This window comes from Lepus europaeus, chromosome 23 (genome assembly GCF_033115175.1).
Source record: "Lepus europaeus isolate LE1 chromosome 23, mLepTim1.pri, whole genome shotgun sequence".
NCBI classification, from domain to species: Eukaryota; Metazoa; Chordata; class Mammalia; order Lagomorpha; family Leporidae; genus Lepus; species Lepus europaeus.
In genome coordinates this window covers 1,584,304-1,596,430 of record NC_084849.1, presented here as the reverse complement: position 1 = coordinate 1,596,430, position 12,127 = coordinate 1,584,304, and the positions used below count along the sequence as shown (strand labels likewise).

Genomic DNA, 12,127 nt, shown 5'->3' with positions numbered 1-12,127 from the left:
TGGGAAAATACAATCCCCCAAAATTTGTTAACAAACTCCCGTAAAACACAGACACCTGGTCAGTTCCTGCAGCCGGCTCACCCTGGACTGAGAATGGGTCAGTGACCCAGGAACAGGTCCCGCACGGTCAACCCCGGAATCCCTGAGGATGGCTCCAGGACCCCCGCCAGTGCCAAGCCCACAGCTACCCACGCCCCTCATGTAAAATGGCGAGGTATTTGCACACAACCCACGGATCCTCCCTCTTCCGCTAAGTCACGCCTAGAACTACAACAACCAGCTCACCACCAATGCCGTGTGCACACTCGTCACACCACACTGTCGGACAATGACCCTGCGTGTGCAGAGTGCAGGTAAACTTCCTAGTATTTTTAATCCGTGGATGTGGAGTCCACGGCTATGGGCCCACCTGTGTGTCCTGCAGCTGCCCGGGCTCTCGGTGTAGGGGCATTGGGACGCAGGGCTGACGTGACACCCTCCTGTCCAGCCGAGCCGCAGCTGCCAGTCCAGGCCCTGCAGTGTCTAATGGCCTCTCCACGCCAGCTTCAGCTTCTCTACCCACCGCCAACTTGTTGAGATTATGCACAGCAACAGCACAAAGCACAAGGCACACAGCGCTGAGAAAAACCAGTGGGGCCCCTGGAGAGGCCGGGAATTCTCTGTGCTCCTGAATCCTACCCCTGGCCCCCACCCAAGATGCTGCCAACAGGATGGGAGCAGCCACGACAGCCCAGGCAAGACGATGGTGATGAACAAGACAGCGGCAGCCACCCCCCAGTAAGTACCTACTACATGCCAGCCCTCTGCCAAGTCCATTACTGAGCACCTACTATGCACCATACCTCTGCCAAGTTCATTAATCACCTACTATGTGCCAGTCCTCTGCCAAGTCCATTATCAAGCACCTACTACACGCTAGCCCTCTGCCAAGTCCATTATCAAGCACCTACTACACGCTAGCCCTCTGCCAACGCCACACAGGATCACATCTCACGCTGGGAGTGGGGTGCCACGGTCACCACTTCACAACAGTGCGGCAGACTCAGAGAAGGTAAGTGACTTGCTCGTGGCCAGACAGCTGGGACGTGCATGGCCCTGACATCGTCCCAAGAGGACCACACCCTGGAGCTGCTATGTCCCCAACCACCATGCACCTCTGTGAGCAGACAGCCTATAAACAGCCATTTCTACCTGGAAGCAGGACCAGGGGCAGGCGGGCGTTCCCAGCCTCCCATACAGCCGCCCCGTGTGGATGAACAGTCAGGCAGCTGTCTAATTACAACACTGTTCCAGCTCATGTTTGTGCTTCTGTTTATTTGGGAAGTGGGCACTGCCAAATGCAGCCCGAGTGATCCCTATTTAGCTCTGGGAAGGAAGTTGTTAGCGACGGGAGGAACCGTCTTCCATAGGAGGGCGCATTAGAGACACGAGCTATATTAATACAGCCCGGTCCCTGCGCGGGGCTGCAGGCCTGGAGAACGGAGTGGGGAGGGCCACAGGCACACTGCAGCTTCCCATGCAGAGCGAGGGGAGAGGAGGGTGTTAGGTCAGACAGGTGCAGACCCCAGTCAGCAGGCAGTCACCATCGGAGGGGGGGAGCCACTTGGGGAGTGAACAAGCATGATGGAACGTGTGTGTCCCTTCCTTTCAAGTAATAACATAAATCTTTTTTAAAAATCTCAGGGTGGGGCCAGCGCTGTGGCGCAGTGGGTTAATGCCCTGGCCTGACGCGTCAGCATCCCATATGGGCGCTGGTTCGAGTCCCAGCTGTTCCTCTTCCGATCCAGCTCTCTGCCATGGCCTGGGAAAGCAGAAGATGGCCCAAGTCCTTGGGCCCCTACACCCACGTGGGAGACCCAGAGGAAGCTCCTGTTGTGGCCAATTGAGGAGTGAACCAGCAGATGGAAGATCTCTCCCTCTCTCCCTCTCCCTCCTTCTCCCTCTCCTTCCCTTCCCCCCACCCTTTCCTCCCCCCCACCTCGATTTGGTGAGGCGTTTGCTCCAGCTATCCCAAAGCACTAGTGAGGGGCTGCCAACATCTCCCCCAGAATTTCTGCCCTCTGGGACAAGATGAGAGGAAGCTGCCGGGGTCTGGGGCTCTGTCTGCTGCTTTGACCAGGCCCATCAGGGGTGTCACCAGACAGCATCCTGCAGCCCTGGGCCCACTGGGGTAACACCAGACAGCAGCCCTGGGCCCACCGGGGTGTCACCAGACAGCAGCCCTGGGCCCACCGGGGTGACACCAGACAGCAGCCCTGGGCCCACCGGGGTGTCACCAGACAGCATCCTGCAGCCCTGGGCCCTCCGGGGTATCACCAGACAGCATCCTGCAGCCCTGGGCCCACTGGGGTGTCACCAGACAGCAGCCCTGGGCCCACTGGGGTGACACCAGACAGCAGCCCTGGGCCCACCGGGGTATCACCAGACAGCAGCCCTGGGCCCACTGGGGTGTCACCAGACAGCAGCCCTGGGCCCACTGGGGTGTCACCAGACAGCAGCCCTGGGCCCACCGGGGTGACACCAGACAGCAGCCCTGGGCCCACCGGGGTGACACCAGACAGCAGCCCTGGGCCCACCGGGGTGACACCAGACAGCAGCCCTGGGCCCACCGGGGTGACACCAGACAGCAGCCCTGGGCCCACCGGGGTGTCACCAGACAGCAGCCCTGGGCCCACCGGGGTGTCACCAGACAGCATCCTGCAGCCCTGGGCCCTCCGGGGTGTCACCAGACAGCAGCCCTGGGCCCACTGGGGTGACACCAGACAGCAGCCCTGGGCCCACCGGGGTATCACCAGACAGCATCCTGCAGCCCTGGGCCCACCGGGGTGTCACCAGACAGCAGCCCTGGGCCCACCGGGGTGACACCAGACAGCAGCCCTGGGCCCACCGGGGTGACACCAGACAGCAGCCCTGGGCCCACCGGGTGTCACCAGACAGCATCCTGCAGCCCTGGGCCCACTGGGGTGTCACCAGACAGCAGCCCTGGGCCCACTGGGGTGACACCAGACAGCAGCCCTGGGCCCACCGGGGTGACACCAGACAGCAGCCCTGGGCCCACCGGGGTGACACCAGACAGCAGCCCTGGGCCCACCGGGGTGTCACCAGACAGCATCCTGCAGCCCTGGGCCCACCGGGGTGACACCAGACAGCAGCCCTGGGCCCACCGGGGTGTCACCAGACAGCATCCTGCAGCCCTGGGCCCACTGGGGTGTCACCAGACAGCAGCCCTGGGCCCACCGGGGTGTCACCAGACAGCAGCCCTGGGCCCACCGGGGTGTCACCAGACAGCAGCCCTGGGCCCACCGGGGTGTCACCAGACAGCAGCCCTGGGCCCACCGGGGTGTCACCAGACAGCATCCTGCAGCCCTGGGCCCTCCGGGGTGTCACCAGACAGCAGCCCTGGGCCCACTGGGGTGACACCAGACAGCAGCCCTGGGCCCACCGGGGTATCACCAGACAGCATCCTGCAGCCCTGGGCCCACCGGGGTGTCACCAGACAGCAGCCCTGGGCCCACCGGGGTGACACCAGACAGCAGCCCTGGGCCCACCGGGGTGACACCAGACAGCAGCCCTGGGCCCACCGGGTGTCACCAGACAGCATCCTGCAGCCCTGGGCCCACTGGGGTGTCACCAGACAGCAGCCCTGGGCCCACTGGGGTGACACCAGACAGCAGCCCTGGGCCCACCGGGGTGACACCAGACAGCAGCCCTGGGCCCACCGGGGTGACACCAGACAGCAGCCCTGGGCCCACCGGGGTGACACCAGACAGCAGCCCTGGGCCCACCGGGGTGTCACCAGACAGCAGCCCTGGGCCCACCGGGGTGTCACCAGACAGCAGCCCTGGGCCCACCGGGGTGTCACCAGACAGCAGCCCTGGGCCCACCGGGGTATCACCAGACAGCATCCTGCAGCCCTGGGCCCACTGGGGTGACACCAGACAGCAGCCCTGGGCCCACCGGGGTGTCACCAGACAGCAGCCCTGGGCCCACCGGGGTGTCACCAGACAGCAGCCCTGGGCCCACCGGGGTATCACCAGACAGCATCCTGCAGCCCTGGGCCCACCGGGGTGTCACCAGACAGCAGCCCTGGGCCCACCGGGGTGACACCAGACAGCAGCCCTGGGCCCACCGGGGTGACACCAGACAGCAGCCCTGGGCCCACCGGGGTGTCACCAGACAGCATCCTGCAGCCCTGGGCCCTCCGGGGTGTCACCAGACAGCAGCCCTGGGCCCACCAGGGATGTCACAGGACAAAAGTCTCAGGCCCACTAGGGTTTCGTTGGATGGCCCAGGGAAGCCTGGAGGGCTTTGTGGTGTTTGAATATTGGGACACAGAAAACGCTACAAACCCTGAACGGCAGCGGACAACGACAGCAGGCAGATCTGGATGCAACAGGTGCTCAGAGCCTGGGGGATGGGAGGGGCCAGGGAAGGGAGCTAAGGATGCTGATCAGCATCACCCTGAGTCCCACACCAGCCGGGTGACAGCTGCCCGTCACACAGCATGCCTCCGAAGAACCACGCCGTTAACGACGGCCAAATACTCTCTCCTCCTCCCCCGAGTCTCGGTACACGGTGTGCTAAGTCTAGGACAGCAGAGATGCCGTCACACACCTGGGTCCGTTTCCAGAATCTGCACCGCACGCTGCGCCACTCAGGACCAGAGCGAGGTCTACAAAGGCTTGTGTTCGGTTCCCGGCCCTGCCCGGCTGGAGCTGGATAGGACACGGCTTTTCCTCTAGCCCAGCCCATGCCTGCGTGGGGATGTGGCCAGACTGCGCTCTGACCAGCAAACACGGCACAGCGACACTCACGGCCACGCCCTTAGAAGCCGCATTCTGTTCTGGGACGCGGGTGTTCTGATACAGGAAACGGGTGTCCTGACACGGGACGCGGGTGTTCTGACACGGGACGCGGTTGTCCTGACACGGGACGCGGGTGTCCTGATACGGGACGCGGGTGTTCTGATGCGGGAAACGGGTGTTCTGATGCGGGACGCGGATGTTCTGATGCGGGACGCGGGTGTTCTGATGCGGGACGCGGGTGTTCTGATGCGGGAAACGGGTGTTCTGCTACGGGAAATGGGTGTTCCTATGCGGGACGTGGGTGTTCTGATGCGGGACGCGGGTGTTCTGATGCGGGACGAGGGTGTTCTGATACGGGACGCGGGTGTTCTGCTACGGGACGCGGGTGTTCTGATACGGGACGCGGGTGTTCTGATGCGGGAAACGGGTGTTCTGATGCGGGACGCGGGTGTTCTGATACGGGACGCGGGTGTTCTGATGCGGGACGCGGGTGTTCTGATACGGGACGCGGGTGTTCTGATGCGGGACGCGGGTGTTCTGCTACGGGAAATGGGTGTTCTGCTACGGGAAATGGGTGTTCTGATGCGGGACGCGGGTGTTCTGATGCGGGACGCGGGTGTTCTGATACGGGACGCGGGTGTTCTGATACGGGACGCGGGTGTTCTGATACGGGAAATGGGTGTTCCTATGCGGGACGTGGGTGTTCTGATGCGGGACGCGGGTGTTCTGCTACGGGACGCGGGTGTTCTGATACGGGACGCGGGTGTTCTGATGCGGGAAACGGGTGTTCTGATGCGGGACGCGGGTGTTCTGATGCGGGACGCGGGTGTTCTGATGCGGGACGCGGGTGTTCTGATACGGGACGCGGGTGTTCTGATGCGGGACGCGGGTGTTCTGCTACGGGAAATGGGTGTTCTGCTACGGGAAATGGGTGTTCTGATGCGGGACGCGGGTGTTCTGATGCGGGACGCGGGTGTTCTGATACGGGACGCGGGTGTTCTGATACGGGACGCGGGTGTTCTGATACGGGACGCGGGTGTTCTGCTACGGGAAATGGGTGTTCCTATGCGGGACGTGGGTGTTCTGATGCGGGACGCGGGTGTTCTGATGCGGGACGAGGGTGTTCTGATACGGGACGCGGGTGTTCTGATGCGGGACGCGGGTGTTCTGCTACGGGAAATGGGTGTTCTGCTACGGGAAATGGGTGTTCTGATGCGGGACGCGGGTGTTCTGATGCGGGACGCGGGTGTTCTGATACGGGACGCGGGTGTTCTGATACGGGACGCGGGTGTTCTGATACGGGACACGGGTGTTCTGCTACGGGAAATGGGTGTTCTGATGCGGGACGCGGGTGTTCTGATGCGGGACGCGGGTGTTCTGATACGGGACATGGGTGTTCTGATACAGGACACGGGTGTTTAGATACGGGACATGGGTGTTCTGATGCGGGACGTGGGTGTTCTGATACGGGACGTGGGTGTTCTGATACGGGAAACGGGTGTTCTGATACGGGACGTGGTGTTCTGATACGGGACGTGGTGTTCTGATGCGGGACACGGGTGTTCTGATGCGGGACGTGGGTGTTCTGATACGGGACGTGGGTGTTCTGATACGGGACATGGGTGTTCTGATACGGGACGTGGTGTTCAGATGCGGGACACGTGTGTTCTGATATGCGACGGCTGTCCTACCTTCAGGACCTGTTCCAGGTTCTCCAGCTTGCCTTGGAGTCACGGCCAGTCGCGCTCTGTGGTCACCAGGGCGAGCGTCTGCTCCGGCCACGCATGCTCCGCCTCACCTGCGGGCAGCAGAGGGAAGCAAGGCCGTTACTGCGTGTCCCCAGCCAGCACCTGCCGCTGCCCCCCAGGAGCCATACCCCCGGCTCCCCTTCGGAGAACCTTCCTGCTCCTATTCTCCATCGTGGACTTCACAGCGGGTCCGATCCTGCTGGGGTGACCCCGTGGTACCAAGGGCTGCCAGTCAACATACAACCTCCCTTTCCATCCCGCCCACCTCCACTACTTCCACAGCGATGGGCTGGGGTCTGGGTGTGTGACTCAGGCCTGGCCAATCAGGACAATCCCATCCCTTGGATACAGTGATTGGTTGGGGAGGTCACATGACCCAATCCCAAAGCCTGGGACTTCATTCTGGGAGCCTGTGGAGTGACTGCTCTCATTTTTTGCCCACTGGACTTGGCCAGTTGAGGACACAAGGCTGGAGGTACTGAGCCATTTGCTGCCACATGGCAAGAACCATGTGAGGACAGAGCCAGTGGGGTGGATGGAGAGCCAGAGACGCGATGGTTCCGGGTGAGCCCCTGGATCAAGCTGTGCCTGAAGCCCGCTGTGGCGTGACGTGGGCCGGGCATGCTCTCTGCGTGCTCACACCCATCTCATTGCTCTCTGTCCCTGGTAACCACGCAGGTCCCAACACGTGCGCTTGCCAAGTGCTCCAGACAGACTCATCTGTCTCAAAGTTCCACCCCGACGTTAAAGGTGGCTGAAAGTGGCAACGGGACACCACGTGCATTGCAGAAGATTCCCCAATGAGCTCAGATGCCACTGGAGCTCGCTGGACCCTCAGCCTCTACCTCCCGTCCACTGCTTGGGCCCCCGGGCCTCCACTGGAACCCCCAGGGCCCTCTGCAGATGGCAGAACCCGCTGCAATTTATTCCCGGTCATTTCCATCCAAGGACAGACTTTCATTCTCTCGCCCTCACAGATGTTGCGATGTAAATTACTGCTTCAGTGACAGATGGCCAGGAAGTTACCCCCTCAGCCACAAAGGTCCTCTCTGCTCACGGAGCTTAACCTGACAACTTCTGCAGCACCCAAAGGCGGGCAGGCAGCCCTCGGCGTTCCTGGGCAGGAGCTGTCGGGGGAAGCAATGTCACGGAGAGGTCTGGCTCGCAGGGCCGTGGGGCACCGTGGAGCTGCCGCGTGAGGTGCCAGGCAAGGAGCTGGGAGCAGGTGCAGATGCGCTCAGTGGACTGTCACACCCGCCTGCGTTAAACCTTTTTGGACCTCAACCCCCAGGCTACAGGTTTGCTGACAGCTGTCACTTCTTATGTTCTCACCGCTTAAGAACATCAGATTCGTGAGGGACGGCCCAATGCCTCCGAGTCTCGTCTCACACAGGGGCCACTGTGATCTTGCCTCTCCCTGTGTGAACCTCCTGTGGTGCCATGGTCCTAAAATCCTAACTCCTTGATGGTCTACCAGGCTCTGTCAGGCCTGGCCTCACCCACCTTCAGCCGAGCCCCCACTGTCCTGGAGCCCCCGCTCACCCTGTAGAATCGGCCTGGCCTTCTCTCTGCCCCTAAACAAGCCAAGCTCATTCCCACCCCAGGCCCCTTGCACTTGCTGCTTCCACTGCCTGGCACCTCCTACCCCTCCCGTTCTACCACTAAGGTTTGCAAGTTTGGCTTCTCATCAGATGCGCCTCCCCGGTCCACACGTGGGAAGAGACTCCTCACCCCACACGGCTCCTCACCCCGTCCTCCCATCCACATCACCGTCAGCATTCGTCCCACATAGCGGAGCACACCGTCCTTGGAGCTGGACCCCATTAGAACATCAGTGCCGACTGGACGGGGTTCCCTTCCGCTCCCCGAGCCGCTCCTGCCAGGGCCCGGCCGTCTGCCTGGCACAGCAGGGATGAGAGCTACTCTCAGACCTGACAGACGGCTGTGCTCCTGGGGTTACAGATCAGCCCCCCCAGGGCCGGTCCTGCCTCACTGTGACCACATCTCTTGTGCCATCGGTGTCTCGCTGGATTTGACGAGCCCAGCAGGAAGCTGGAGAGTGGAGGAGAGAGGTCAGCACGGCCACCCTGGCCCAGCCCCTCGCCCGCAGCCTGCAGGGTTTGTCTGTGCACCACTGCCTGCTGGCAAGGCTGGCTGTCGGCCACACGGGCAAACGCGGTTGGGGAGGGTGCCCAGCACTCCCTACCTGATGACAGGGGCTCCCTGTGCCTAGACCAAACCCCACAGGGCACACGAGCAGGAGCTCTGGGAGCCAGGGCCCTGCCTGAGCACAGACCTCGTCAGATCGGCTTGGCTGTTGTGGGCAGGAGGCCGCCCTCAGCCGGATTCCCCGCCCCGTCACAGCATCACTGAAGCCACGACACGGCAGCGAGCGGCCGGGCCCTCGTTCCTTCTCCTAGCAGGGCCTCTCCCTGGGCTCTGGACTGAGGGAGCACACGAGGCGCAGGGCTGTAAGCCCGAGCTCCGGTTTCCACTCTGTGCAGCAGGAAGTGATCCTGGGCAATGAAGCCAGAGAGCGCCCTGCTCTCACCCAGTGGCCGCTGATCCTGCCTGGACACGGCACTGATACCACTAAACACGGCCACGCCAAGTGGACACCAGCAAACATGGCAACTCTGCCCCTGCCTGGGTCCCCTGGGAAGCTGAGCGTCAGTCACTCCAGGTGTGCCCAGGTGGGCACTCACTTTGCCACCAAAGCCCCGCCTCTCGAATGCCAGACAGATCCCAGACGCGTCCGCCGTACTTCCACAACGTCATCACGGAAAAGGTTTGAGGAAGGTGGAGAAGCTAACGAGTCGCACACGGTCATTCACATCTGTGCCCACAGCGCCCCAGACTCCGGCCAACCCTGGCTCACTGGCAGCAGGTAAGAGGAGCTGATAGGTCACAGGTTCATAGGTCATGAACTTAATGACACGCCTGGCTCCAGAACTCAGGTGCTGCCCTGAGACGCGCTCACACCTGGCCCCCGACTCATTTCTATTTCTAAATACAGATCTTAGTGGCAGCGACGGCAGCACTGGGTGGAGGGGAAGCTGCCACTGCCGGGGTGGGAGAGCCCTGGAACCTCAGGGCGGCTGCAGGATCTGCTGCGCAGCTCGGGGGGCCTCCCTGGACCCCTCCTGGCCCAGGCAAGCGAGGAAGCTGAACGATTCTTCGGTAATCAGTGAGAAGCTGGGTTTGGAACCGGAACAGGCATTGGGCACATCGTTGCCCCCTTCCTGGCTCCCACCTGTTTGTTGGTTTCTTCCCCAGGCTGCCTGCCAGGGAGAATTCAGTCCAGTGTTCCAGAGGCCACAGTATACACACAGCTAAGAAGCCACCGTTCCCGCACAGGCTTCTGGGAGACGGCGAACGGTGCAGCCACACACCCCTAATCTGGAGCTCAGAGGTGAATGCCACCCTCCTCGTCAGGGCCACACAAAGCAGGCAGCAAGTCCCAGCAAGATGGTGGTGGGGACATAGTGACACCCTGACATCTTCCAGGAACCACAGCCAGAGCCAGGGCTCCTTGTGCTCTGCTCGTTGGGACAGACAAGACCCTCACCCCGGGGTCTGACGTCCTTCAGTGCCTTCCTCGAAGAGAGCGCCCCTCCCCTCACAGCTCTCCAGCTCCCTGGACATACAGAGACCGGGCCTCGGGGAGCCCGGTGCTGGGGAGCTGCTCTCTCCCAGAGGTTCTCACATGCACCCAGCCGGCCCAGGCCCAGCGCAGAACCCGGCGTGGGCAGCCCCAGCAGGCCGTGCCCCTGCCCATCCCCCACCGCTTCCAAAGCTCCACTGTTCTGGCTGTGCCTGACGAGCCAGCGGCACCGCAGACGCCCCTGCAAGGCAGAGGGAGGGCGCCCTCATCCTTGGGCCTTGCCACACTGCTTAAGGGCCCAGGCTGTGAAGGCAGCAGGGAGGACTCTCAAACCCTCAGCGAGAAGACGAAGCTGGGATCGGAAGCACGGCCGCCAACTGGCACGGCCGCCGGGCCAGGAAAGGAGCCGTCCCTGCAGCCAGCGCTGGCCTCGCGCCTCGGGCTCCGTCTCCCCAAATAGGGCTGTCCTGTGCTGGTGTGGGAGCCCAGTGGAGAGGCTGGGGGAGGAGGAGGCCTGGGTTCCACCCTCCCCACGCAGCCCCCTCCCGGCATCCGCCTGCTTCTCCTGCAGAAACATCACCACTACTTTACGTTCTGGGCCTTGTTTCCATAAACACAGCCCCGGGCTGGGAAGCCCCTGAGGCTGCCTTGGGCAGCGCCCCTGGCTCAGTGGCTGCACCCCTCTTTCCTTCTACCACGTTCCCAGGCCATAGCAGAGAGCTGGATCGGAAGAGGAGCAGCCGGGACTAGAACCGGCATTCATATGGGATGCCAGCACTGCAGGCGGAGGATTAACCTACTGCGCCACAGCGCCGGCCCCACATCCCCGTTCCCTAAGCGTGGGAAGCAGGGCTCAAGGGAGGAGGGGGTGAAGGACCCTGGCTGAAGACCAGGGCACGTGTTTAAAACACGACTTGTTAAAGACATCTACGCTAAAATGCATGACGTTTGCCAGCTTGGTCCTGTTGAGGTGCACAGCTCAGCGGCATCAAATGCACATAGTTTGACATCCGTCTCCACCACCCACGTCCACACCTCTGTCATCCCCCCAAACAGAAGCTCTGTGCCATCAGACACTGCTTTCTGTCTCGGGGGTGACTGCTCTGGACCTCACGGGTGTGAAATCACACTTTGTCTCTTTGCAACTGGCTTTTCCCGCTGAGCATGACGGCCCAGGTTCCACCCCCACCGGCCCGAGTCGGAATCGCCTCTCCGTCAAGGCTGGGTAATGCGCTCTGTGGATGGACTGCATCTGCCTACGTGGGCACCTTTGGGGGACACTTAGGCCGTGGTCCTCTGCAGCATGGGTGTGCATCTCTCTCCACACCCTCGCGTGCAGCGGTCTTGGGTGCACAGTCAGCACCCCCATCCAGGCTTCTACACCTAAGGAAGGAGTCCACAACCAAAGACCAAACACTGGCATTCCATATGAGCCCCAGTTCAAGCCTCAGCAGCTCCACTTCTGATCCAGCTCCCTGCTAAGTACCTGGGAAGACAGCAGAAGATGACCCAAGTGCTGGGGCCCTGCACCCACGTGGAAGACCTGGAGAAAGCTCCCGGTTCCTGGCTTCAGCCTGGCCCAGCCCTGGCTGCTGCAGCCATTTGGGGGCAAACCAGCTGACAGAAGATCTCTGTGTGTCTCCCTCACTCTGTAACTTTGCCTTTCAAATAAATAAATACATCTTTAAAAAGAATAAGTCATTACAGATAAGGTATATGCACAGGTTCTATGCAAATACTGCGCCATTTTCTCTAAGGGACTTGAGCATCCATGCATGTTGGTATCCAAAAAAAGTCCCGGAATGGAGCCCTCTGGACTCTGAGGGGGGCAGTGCAGCAGTGGAGCTGCCGTGTCACGGTGACTGTGGCTGTCTGAGGCTCCCCACGGGTGACCCTGTCTGCGGCCAAGGTTCCCCACGGGTGACCCCACCTGTGGCTGTCTGAGGCTCCCCACGGGTGACCCTGTCTGC

At 61.9% G+C, this 12,127-nt stretch overlaps 1 protein-coding gene across 5 annotated transcripts in view; it reads right to left on the bottom strand.

Annotated features, from left to right (window-relative positions):
- RIMBP2 (RIMS binding protein 2) overlaps window positions 1-12,127 on the bottom strand; it is a 189,009-nt gene that overhangs the window by 65,491 nt on the left and 111,391 nt on the right. For all 5 annotated transcript variants that reach the window (XM_062182189.1, XM_062182192.1, XM_062182193.1 and 2 more), the window contains exon 2: window positions 6,497-6,603. The gene's annotated coding sequence lies outside the window, so the exon portion shown is untranslated. The remainder of the gene's footprint in view (window positions 1-6,496; window positions 6,604-12,127) is intronic.